The sequence below is a fragment of the Oryzias latipes genome, chromosome 2 (genome assembly GCF_002234675.1).
Source record: "Oryzias latipes chromosome 2, ASM223467v1".
NCBI lineage: Eukaryota > Metazoa > Chordata > Actinopteri > Beloniformes > Adrianichthyidae > Oryzias > Oryzias latipes.
Genome location: NC_019860.2, coordinates 7,871,952 through 7,884,367, shown reverse-complemented (window position 1 = coordinate 7,884,367; position 12,416 = coordinate 7,871,952). Strand labels below are relative to the sequence as shown.

At 42.1% G+C, this 12,416-nt stretch overlaps 1 protein-coding gene across 1 annotated transcript in view; it reads left to right on the top strand.

The window, feature by feature from the left end:
• Positions 1 to 12,416, top strand: part of LOC110014374 (gastrula zinc finger protein XlCGF57.1) — a 526,943-nt gene that overhangs the window by 139,124 nt on the left and 375,403 nt on the right. The gene's annotated exons all lie outside the window — the stretch shown is intronic.

Here is a 12,416-nt window from a genome sequence, read left to right as displayed (position 1 = left end):
CCGAACCAAGCACCAGTTGGAGCAACTGGTGCTTGAAATATTCATGTTTTCTTTGTATGATTCTGACAAGTGCGTAAATACTTGCTCTCTTCTACTGAGTGAAAAGCGACTTTAAGAAGCGTAAAGTTGCGCAGCGCCACCTTGTGTACAGGAGTATTTCTGCTTTACATTAAGCGCCATCTAATGTCAGGGAATGAAATTGCATGTTCGCTCGGCTCAACGTCAGCGAAAATCGCCTGGGTGTGAACACAAAAAACGTGTTGAAAAACGCTGGCGAATAACGCCTGGCGAATTTTCGTCCCGGTTTGTACGGGCCTTTAGGAAGTAAAGGAAGCTCCTATGAGCTGTCTCCGTCTGACACCTACAAGGATGCTGTTCGCAAGGCCATGTTTGCACGCTTCACAGAGATACAGTGAACCTAAAAGGTGACGAAAATGCATTCTGAACTGTGAAAAATATTCCCTTTATGTAAAAAATAACTTTTGTTTTTGGATTTTTCTTTTTTTGTTCATAGCTGCAAATTTTGTCACAGAGTGTAAAATGAAGCTTTTTAAATTCTGTGCGTTTAATGTTAAAATTGTCCTGGTTGGTCACCCATAAGCCCTTTTTTTTGGTCTACTTTTCTGAGAAAACAGTCGACTCTTTACTTTATAAACTACAAAATCGTGCGCTCTGCCAGTCAACCACACTAACGGCTATGTATAGATCTGCTGGCTTCAGCTGCTCAATAAATCCGTTCTGAACTGCCTGGTTGGAATGAGGTTTCATCGTCTGAGTCAATGTTTCATGTTTTATGTGGCACAGATCAGCATCACTGCTCCCACTGAGAGCACTGTTCTCCACATTATAAGTGAGTTAGAAATACACAGTAATCATGTGTAAATATGTCACCTCTTGTGTGCGGCCCGGACGTTTGCTCATGTATCTGTATTTGGCCCTCACCAAAAAAACTTTAGACACCCCTGATCTAGGTTGTAGATTCAAACCATGGGAACAGAGCAATAAAACCCTTCTCATGTCAAGAAGTTGACCTGCTGCCCCAGCGCCCTACTCTGGAATTTTTGCTGTCCAAACTGAGTGTGTGCAGATCTGGTGGCCATTTTGATGACGTGCACTTCCAAATATGGCAGGCGGCCCCTCTCTCAGCGAATCCGTGTGTCCGGGAGATGGAGACTGGAGGATGCCCGATCCGCCATTGATAAAGTTTGCTCTGAAGAATTTCCTTTGTCCCCAGCCGGCCTGCATCCTAAGACGCCTGTAACTTGTTCTCATTGTAGGCTTTAGAGTTTGAGACCCAGAGCTCTGTCTTAAATATGTTTTAATCTGTTCGAGAACTTTTGTTAGGGAATTAAAATTTGTTTTTCACGACTTTTGAACATGCATGGAAAAGTCTGAAAAGCGGACAGATCTTTTCCTACAGATCCTGATGCAACAGTTTTTTCAGATAATTAAGAAAAGGCATTTATTAGGGATGGCCTATTTGACAGGGACACTCCGGCCCTTGTTTCACCTTCGTGAAGCAGAGTGGTTGGGCAAAATGTTTCGGGATGTGTGTCAAGTAGCGCAGATCACGTGGTTGATGACGATGATATGAAGCGCAGAATGCATTGTTTGGTTAAACTAGGGTTTAGAAGTCACTGCTGTTTCAACAGTTGGGGGCCCTATTCTCTATAAAAACAAACGAATCCTAAAAAACGTTTTCAGACCAGTTCTTTTGTTTCCCTAAAAACTAAAACCGCCCTGGCCCCAATACCTCACAACTAAACTGTTTGATTAGTTCCATTTAAAAACAAAGCATTCATTTTACACCTACACCATGTGTATGCCATTTAGATATTGTTTGTGTTGGACCTAATATTGACCCTTGTGGTACTCCACACCTTAAATTTAGTAGGGGGGATTTGCAATTTTCCAGTTGTGCAAACTGTTGCCGGTTTTTAATGTAACTGCTAATGCCAGTTCTCCTATTCCATATCTTTTCAGTTTGTTTACTAAAATGTTATGATCAATGGTGTCAAAAGCCTTTTTCATATCGATGACCACACCTTGAACCGCCACCTTAACGTGGTGAGGGAGTTTGAGAGCTCGAGTGATCCCAGGAGCTAAGCTGTCTGGGGCTTAGGCCCCTGGTAGACAGGTCCTGGGTTACGAGCCAGACAAAGAGCGGTTCAGAACCCCTAATGAAAGGAAAGATCAAGGACGTGGGAACACTCTCCCATGGGCCCACCACCCGTAGGAGACCTCAAAAGGGGCCAGTGTAATGTGGTTTTGGTGGCGGTCAAGGGCGGGGCCTCTGCGGCCCAAACCCTTGACATGGAACTTGGCTTTTGGGACACGAAACGTCACCTCTCTGGGAGGGAAGGAGCCTGAGCTGGTGTGAGAGGTTGAGAGATACCATCTGGATATAGTCGGGTTCACCTCCACACATAGCCTGGGCTCTAAAACACAGTCCTTAGAGAGGGGTTGGACTCTCTACCACTCTGGAGTTGCTTAAGGTGAGAGGTGGCGGGCTGGTGTGGGGTTACTCGTGAGCCCCCAGCTCAGCCGCCAAGTGTTGGAGTTCAACCTGGTGGATGAGAGGGTCATGCTCCTTCGCCTTTGGGTGGGGGACAGGTCTCTAACTGTGGTTTCGGCTTACGGGCCGAACAGCATTTCGGAGTGCCCGACCTTCTTGGTATCTCTCAAAGGCGTACTGCAAAGTGCCCCAATGGGGGACTCCATTGTCCTCCTGGGGGACTTCAATGCCCACATGGGGGTCTGGTTTGGAGGCCACAGGATTTCCTCTCTGCTCTTTGTAGATTATGTTGTCCTGTCGGCTTCATCAGGCCAGGACATCCACCGTGCATTGGGGCGGTTTGTGGCCGAGTGTGAAGCGGCTGGGATGAGGGTCAGCACGGCTAAATCTGAGGCCATGGTTCTTGACCGGAGAAAGGTAGTTTGCCATCTCTCGGTGGAGGGAGTGTCCCTGCCCCAGGTGGAGGAGTTTGTATATCTGGGGGTCTTGTTCACGAGTGAGGGAAGACCAGGGGCGTGAGATTGACAAGCGGATCGGAGCGGCGTCCGTAGTTATGCAGTCGCTGTATCGGTCTGTTGTGGTGAAGAGAGAGCTGAGCCAAAAAGCAAAGCTCTCAATTTACTGGTCGATCTTCATTCCAACACTCACCTATGGTCATGAGCTATGGGTCATGACTAAAAGAACGAGGTCCCGAATACAAGCGGCTGAAATGAGCTTCCTCCAGTAAAGACACTGGTCTGTAATTTGTTATTTTCATTTTCTTTGGAAATGTTCCTTTTTGAGAGGATAAATTGCAGGTTAGCTGGTCAACAATGGAATCAATTAACTTTTTTGTCACCATCATATCAATCCATCAATCCATTATAGTCCGTAGATGTTTTGTTTTTCAATTCTTTGATGATTTTTAGAATTTAATTTGCTTCCACAGGTTTCTGGTTTCTTATCTGGTGTTTGACTGTTTTATTTCTGATTTAGTAGTACAGTTCATTTCGTCGGCTACCTTTGGACCTTTTTTTTTACAAAATATTCATTAACTCCCTTGTCATATCCTGAATATTACTGCATATCTCATTTTAACAACTGCAAAGTCTGGATAATTTCATTTCTTTTTTTGTATTATAATGACACTGTTTGATACCTCTCATTATACTGTTTAATTTGTTTAAACATTTTTTTGTCGCTGCTCCGCTTCAACAGTTCTATTTTTTAGGAATTCTTTTTTATAAACAGTTTTTTTTGCATGCATTTCTCAGTCCAGTTGTCCTCCATGGAATTTTATTATATTGTTTTCTACTACTGGATTTTGTAAGTGGGCAGTTTTTGTTGTATATTGATGTAAACTCCTGCATACATTTTCATAAGCTGAGTTAACATCGTTGCTTCCATACAGGGTTTTCCAAGTTTGTTCTTGAAGTTCTGATTTAAATTCATTTATTGATTTTTATGTTAGTTTTCTTCTGTAAACTACTTGCCTTTTTTCTTTTATTTATCTACAAAATCATTCATAGTTTGCAAATACCAGAGGGTGGTCACTGACATCAACATCAACAGTCTACTTTTTATCCTGTTTTCTAGGTAGTTTGTAAATATATTATCCATCAAGGTCCCACTATTTGTTGTTATTCTGCTCGGTTTGTTGTTAATGGATATAAGCTAAAACTTTACATTCTATGACTAAAATCTTCTGTCATGGTGTGATTGTTTGGGTTCAACCAATTTATATTAAAGTCTCCACATAGAAATATTTCCAAATGCTTTTGGAAATATTAGCACAAATGTTTTCGATAGCACTTGTGAAAGTTTCAATGTTTGATGCGGGGCTAGATACACGCAACTGACACTGATGTCACTCTGTTTTTTTCCTTACTAATCTCTATAGATGTATATTCCATGACATCATCAATACAGGATATTTCAGGAGATGATCTTCCAGTCCTTCTCTGCTGCAGCCCTTCAAGCAGAGAATTTCAACTCCAACAGATCAAAGCAGAGAGAAGAAGGAAGTGATGAGGAAGAGTCAGCAGCAAATGTTGGATATTGATCCCCGATCCATGACTTCGGCTCTGAATGAAGAGTCAGAAGCTGCTGGGAGCTCTGATGGATGATGTGATGATGTTTGTGGATGAAAAGGTGAGGATGTTTGTGGAGGATGTGTCCGTCAGAGCAGCATCCAGCTGCAGCATGACTCTGTCACTGTCTGCTCACAAACATCAGCCGCTGGACTCTCAGCTGCATCTGCTGAAACACAGCAGGACTCAGAGTGCGTGTGAGCGTGCACGGCTGCTTCTTCTGCACGCTCTTTAAAGGCGTCCGTTGGACCAAAGTTGAGACACAAAGAAGAGCTCACAGCTGCAAGCAGAACTTTGAGGAGCACAAATGTCAGCAGACAGCTTTGCAACAAGCAGCTGCAGGAAGAAAAGAAGAAGTTCTTCTGCAGATCTTTGAAGAGAACAAGCAGCTGCAGGAAGATGCTGCTGCAGATCAGAATCTGGATATTTCTGCTCACTGTGGGTCAACACAACTTTGTCATCATATTGATCTAAACCCAACTGAAACATGGAGTCTGACCTCAGAGTCTGCAGTCTGCAGTTTGGACTCTCCAGAAAACCACACAGATGAAGAAGTCCTGAATCTTTCAGGTTCTTGTTCTCACTCAGGTCCAGTTCTGTCAAATTGGATGGGTATTTCTTCAGAGCTGAGAGCAGAGCTTCACAGCTGATCTCTGACAAACTGCAGTTCCTCATCCTGAAATCAGACAGAAAAGTGTGTTCAGGAGCAGTGATGCAGCTGGAGGTCCAGCAACTTGATACATTCTCTCAGGTTGGACCCCCCCTGATGACAGACTGACAGATTACATCTTAGCTCTAAGATTTGGACCCAAAAACATGATGATAAAATATAATCAAAATGCAGTAAATCTGAAATGACTTTAAAATAAAGTTAAAACAGACGAGGAATCGAAATATCATTTATCATCATGAATTATTAATTCCGAGATACATTTTTACAATGCACGGCAAAAATGCCGATGGAACTGACAGTTGGAAAATAAACTTCATTTGAAAAAAGAAAATTGTCATATAAAAAAAAAAGACAATTTAAAATCCAATTGATTTTGCTTAGATTTAAAGCTTTTATTTAAAAAATTCAGATGAAATTGTATTTCTTCATCTTGAATCCCAAATTTTAACCCTTGTGCTATCCTAGGCACTTTAACATTGGGAGTTGGGTCATCTAGACCCACTAGACAGTGCACTGAACCTTTTTTCTTCAATGATTTGTGTACCTCAAGGGTTTCCATGGATTATATGAAATCTTTCCACCTTTATCCACCTTTGTCATGGTAGGGAGAACATGTCAATGTAGGCTAGCACAAGGGTTATAATGCATTTTCAAATGACAAGATTCAAGAAAGCAAAGTTGCTGATTCACTTGCAGAAGAGACATTAAGGATTTTTCCAACAGCAGAAACTCAAAGATGTTCACCACAAGAAAAGAATGAAGCAGAGCTAAACTTTCCGTTCTCTCTTCTGGAAAAAGCAGGTTGTGCAGAAAAACTGCTAAAAAAGTCTTTAGTTCTCCTTTGAAAGCACTTACTGACATTTTATTTGATTTTGATTTGAAATGGTATACTTCAAGCAATCACAGAATAATTTACAAAACAATACAATAAGCATTCATACATTCATTCAAAGACGTATCAAATTTAGGATAATTAGATATTACATCAAAGATTGTTTGAAAGGGTGTGGAAGGAACCGTAACCATTTTATGACATGATTTATCATTATCCGGTTCATAACCTTATCATCTGATAACAATGCCTTACCAACACAGTTTCAGTTCATTACGTATGCTTAAGTATCAATAAATCACATGACAATGATGAATTACTTCATACTTATGTAAAGTAGTTATAACTATTTTGTATAATAAAATACCACAATACAGATCCGTTATCTAAAATATATTCAGATTAATTTCATTAGAAAAATCATGTTTATGATTAAAAAAATAACACAATCAGAAAATAAACATAACAAATCATGACTTTTTAGATCAAGTGAACTAATATAATTAGAATTCAGTCATTATAACCATCTTCAATAATAGATTAAGCGTTTTTGATTTATTTATATATTTTAATTTTTTATAGTAAGGTAATGCTGTGAAATAAAAAAGGGTCCATATCCATGTCGATCGTCCAAGGTTGGTATTCCTTCTTCTTGGTTTAAACAGAGTTTATAGTTCTCTTGGATCTTTTGTCTGCAGACATTAGATAAAGGTCCTTTTTCTTCTGCAGCTGTTATCAGCGGCGCTGAAAGTTGAGGTCAAGTTGTCTGCAGGTCAAAACTCTCTGCTGAAAATCAGGGTCACTTCAGACTTTTGGAGAAAGCGATGACTCCAGGCATCATATTGAAATCTCTAAACTGTAGAAGGGCCTTGAAAAACATGAGGATCCACAGGGCCCAAAATGTCTGAATGTAGCCCTGCAGAGGAGCTGCTGATGGTTCTGCTGTTAGTCTAAGGGTATCAGCTGGTTCTGCGTTTAGTCTAAGGGTTTCAGATGGTTTTGCTGTTAGTCATAGGGTTTCTGCTGGTTCTGCTGGTAGTCTAAGCGGTTCAGCTTGTTATTCCGCTCCCAAAGTTCATTTTTCTGATGCCAGAAATCTTTTAGGACATTTGTGTCAAACCTCAGGCTTGCGGGGCAAATCCAGCCTGGTGTGTGATTATATCTGGCCTTAGGGCTGGTCAAAAGGTTGATATCAGTTTTGTCTATTCTTTGGAATTTTATGTTTTAGAACAGGGGTCTCAAACCTTCTATGCTCACTGAGCATCGAAGCACTGAGCACTTGATTTATTGATCGTTTGATTGATTAATTCAGTGTTTTTCAACCAGTGTGCCGCGGCACACTAGTGTGCCGTGGGAGATGGTCAAGTGTACCGTGGGAAATTGCCCTCATTCACTGATCTAAAAACATTTCCCATCTCCAGGATATCAGCTTTTTGTTCATCCAAACAGGCCCTGATAAAACACTGAGTAGTTAGGAATATAAAAGATCATACAATTATTTTTTCTTTGTGTTTATTTGATTCTATTAAAGACTTTTTGAGAAGAATGACGGTACCGCGATTTAGCTGCTCCTAAAGCTGTTTGTGGAAAAGTCCCGCCCCTTTAACTGTCTCCGCCAATCATTCTTGAATGCTTAATCACATGTCATCAGTCTGACCAATCAGAAGTGGTTAAAGTCTTAATTTCGTTGTTCCAATTTAGCTCAAAAAGTCGCTCAGTTCTTACAAAAATACCGGCTAAAGCTCGTCTTTAGTGGTTTAGCTTTCCACAGAATCCGGTCTCAGACTGTGGAACAAGTGAACAAAACAATGAAGCTCAGAGAAGATAGTCTTTCTGCCCTTTTACGGCAGTTATCACACTACATCTCCCATGATGCATTGGGTTAAAGGGACAGGGTTAAAGGGACAGCGCCTCAGCGCACAATGAGCCGTCCTTGTCAAACGTCCTGAAACCAACGAACACACATCAAACAGTTTTTACATTTTCTATCTTTACTTTTATTTCATTTTTTAGAAAAAACAGCTTTAACTTTTCGCTTTTTCTGCCACAATTATCACAGAAATGAACGTGAGATTGCGGGGGAGGGGAGGGCTGTAGATCAAGACAGACTAGGAGTTTCTACTTTTTTTTTTTTTTTTGGATGCTGGTGTGCCGCGCAATTTTTGTCAAAGTAAAAGTTTGCCGTGGCTCAAAAAAGGTTGAAAAACACTGGATTAATTGATTGATTTCAAGCATTGTAATCGAAGCAATAAAGAATGTACTCATATTTATCCAACTCATTACAGAAATATAGAAATGTATAGATAAAAAAAACATAAAAAAGAACTTACAAAAAAGACACTTAAATCCCATTTGCTTAATTAAGTGTAAAAGATCATTAACTACAGTCAAGTAGAGCTTGATTTATTTCTTGAAAAGGAGTGGGAAAAAAGGAGTTATATAATCCCACCCCCACTGATTTAGTTAATTTTATAGTTTTACACAGTTTTTGTAATCCGGTTCTGATCAGATAGATTCTTTTGAAGTTCCAAAATCCACTACCTAGACATGATTGATTATCTTCAGAAATCAATCATCAGTTAACAGTAACGGTAACCGTTAGGTAATAATCATTGATTATTATTAGAGCACATTATCACAATAAACCAGTAATTATTGCTACACATTGCAGATCACGTAAACAAATCAATAGCTTATTGATTGTGTTAAAAAACATTTCAGTAATAATTGTTGCACATTACACAATGTAACACTTGTTGGTTGTAATTAAAAACGCTTTGATTATTTCACCAAGTTCACACATGTATTTGGAATTCAACACCTGTTGATCCTTAGCTCCTCTTATCTTTACATCGTGAAATCAGAGTTTCTTTATACATTTTCTTCAATATTTGAATATTTGAAGATTGTTTGAGCTCACTACCTAACCCGTTCCAAAGTTTAGTGCCACACACCGACACACAGAAACTTTTCTTTGTGGTTCTTATCAATTTGATCTTGAAGTTCCTATCCCCTCAGTTTGTAGCCTCCTTCCTTTTCTAAGAACTGTTTTTGGATATTGAATCGTAATGATTTCTCACTGGCTCTGTATAGAGTTGAGTGGTGTAAAAAATCAACAGGCTCATACAGTTGTAAGATTAAGGTTTGATAAAATTAATTGTTTCAATAAAGTCAGCTTTATGTACAATTCTGGCGGCTCGTTTTTGAAGTATAAAGAGAGGATATAGTGAGCTCTTATAAATATTCCCCCTAAATTCTATACAGCAGGGGAAATATAGTTAATATTAAGGAGCAGTACAATAAAAATCTACTGTTGTATTCTTATATATGTTGAGATTTATTTATGATTGAAATACTTTTTTTAGACTTAGTTTGTATGTGTCTGATGTGAGACTTCCAACATAGTTTGTTATCGATAACAACCCTTAAGAATTTAATTTCTGTGGGGGGTGCGAATGGGAACGCCTATGGAGTAGACGTGTTTTCACCGAGCTCTCCACTCTCTCCGAACATTTTTGCGATTTACAGATTTTTTGGAATAAATCTTTACAGCTGCAGTTGTGAGCTTTTTACTTTCTTTGTTAAAATGATAAAAACGAAAAATGGAAGAAGCCATTAAAACCTCCGGAAGTGGAGACTAACCCGCCTGAGATAGCTGACGATGCCGTGCTAGCCTCTGACTCAGCTAGCGGACCGGACTGCCCGGACCCAGAGCCTGCAGACGTCCTCTCAGCAATTCGGAGCATGAATAAAACAATGAAAGAAAGATTTAACAAGCTCGAGGCGTCATTTGCTGCAACCCAAGCATCTTTTGCGAATCTCAGGGCTCGGATACAGGAGGTTGAAGAAGCTAGCTCTGATCATGACCATCGCCTTTCACTGGCTGAGAAAACGCTCACCGTGCTTCGCACAGAGAATGAGACACTCCATCAGAAAATACATGATCTGGAAGCTGTGAGCTGTGCTCACCTGAGCTGTGCTCAGGTGAGTGTTTATGTTCTAAAATGGATGGTGGAATGTGTAAAGAAGGAGGGAGAGTGCCCAGCCATCCCCACACCAAGACCCCCGCCGGAGCAGCAGCAGGCAGGGAACAACCGCCCCCCGGGCGGCGTCCACATCCACCACCCAGGCCAGGGCAAACAGGACCGCCGCGAGGCCCCCAGAGCAAGAGAGCAGGGAGGCATGGGGGGAAAGAGAGCGCCGCCCCAGCCCAACCAGGAGAGCAGCCCCCCGCCGCGCCGGGAGAGCCCAACGCAGGGCCCACAGCCCCAGACGAGCACCCCATCACCACCCAGGAGTTCTGGGAATCCCCCAACCCCAGGTACGAGCCAGGACCCCCCAAGGGAGACCCGCTCCGCACTCCAGGCAGCCATCCGCCCGGCCCACTGTTGGTCCAGGGAGGAGCGAGCCCAGGGCCACCCGCCACCGCCAGGAGGGGAGCATCCCAGGGAAAAGGGGGGCCCACGAAGGGTGTTGTAAAGATGGCCCGACCAGGCTCGGCCACAGTTGGAAATTTGGCAGGGCCCAGCGCTCAGGGGCAAGGACCAGAACCCACCCCCCAGGGACACGGACACCCCCGGCTCAGGTGTTATGTGAACCCCCCCCCCCCTGCGCGGAGGGAGCATTGCCGGGCCCAGGAAACCGGCACCCAGGAGACACGGCCGCCATTGCCAAGGGCCCCGTACCCCCCACCAGGGAAGGGGTAGGGGACAGATGGTCTTAGGTCCCACCTTCTTTGCAAAATGTGTGTGCGTGTATGTGTGTTTGTAAGGGTGTGTGTGTGTGCATGTGTGTGTTTATGTTTGAATGTATATTTTGAGGTGTAGAGGGTGTGTGTACTAAGGGGGGTGCAGTTAAAATTGGCGGGTAGGGCACTGAGGGGACATCTCCTGATTACTGAAAGTGATGTCCCCTCACCCTCCCCACCAAGGGGCCCTAAATGTCTAAGGTGCGGTTAAAATTGGCGGGTAGGGTGCTAGGAGGACATCTGCTGCTTGCTGGCAGTGATGTCCAAGCACCCCCCCTACCAAGGGCCCTACATGTCTAAGGTGCAAATAAAACCGAAAGAGGGGGGGCCCACTCCATAGGGCAACCATGGGAGGGAGACCACTGCCAAGTAGCTCTCACCCCAAGGCGCCTTCTCATCTCTAAAGTAATCTGGGATCCCCCCCCCCCTGTTTTTAATAATGTTATTTAATATTTCCCAAACTTGCTTCACCTAGTTTTTATTTTCATTAAGTAGATTATTAAAGTACACTTTTTTTATGTCTTTTGTTATAAGAATTTTTATTGAAGTTATTTACGTTTTTACAAGCATTTTATAGACCGGTAGTTAACCAAGGGTATTTGGCAAACTTGTTCTTGAATTTATAAATTGGACGGTTCTTATTGTAAAGTAAAAGTTCCACAATCTGTTCTCCGCATTTTACACATCCCCTGGGGGTGCGGTGAGCTGCAGACACAGCCATGCTCGGGAACCATTTGGTGGTTCAACCCCCTAATCCAACCCCTTAATGCTGAGTGTCAAGCAGGGAGGAATTGGGTCCCATTTTTAAAGTATTTGGTATGACTCGGCCTGGGTTTGAACTCACGACCTTCCAGTTACAGGGCGGACTCTCTAACAAGGCCAAAATCTACAATTACTAAAACGTTTAAATACAAAGACAATGACCTAGAACTACCAGAACCAGTTACCTCTCTGATTAATTTTTCAATGAATAAAATTCTGTCCAAAATATATAAACTCTTATGCAATGTTAATAATAATATCTCAATCCCGACGATTAAATGGGATGCAGATTTGAAGACCTCAGGATTCCCACAGAGAAGCTGGAGGAACCAACCAAGTAGAGGAAAGTCTGGACATCTTTGTTTAGACTGCTGCCAGACCGAGATTAGAAGAAGAAAATTGAGAGATGGCTAACTGGATGGCTGGATGGATGGATGGATGGATGGATGGATGGATGGATGGATGGATGGATGGATGGCATAGGTGCTATGGTATAGCTGCATTGGCTAAATTAGCATCGTTTCTGATCATTTAGGTTTAACATACTGATCAAAGCAGAGAGGAAAAACTGAATTGATTAGGAAGTGCCTCATGTCTGCAGTTTAATGTCAACACAATTTTTTTCCTCATATTGATCTGAACATAACTGAAACATGGAGTCTGACCTCAGAGTCTGCAGTCTGCAGTCTGGACTCTCCAGAAAACCACACAGATGAAGAACTCCTGAATCCTGCAGGTTGTTGTAGCTCAGGTCCAGTTCTTTCAGATTGAATGGGTTTTTCTTCAGAGCTGAGACCAGAGCTTCACAGCTGATCTCT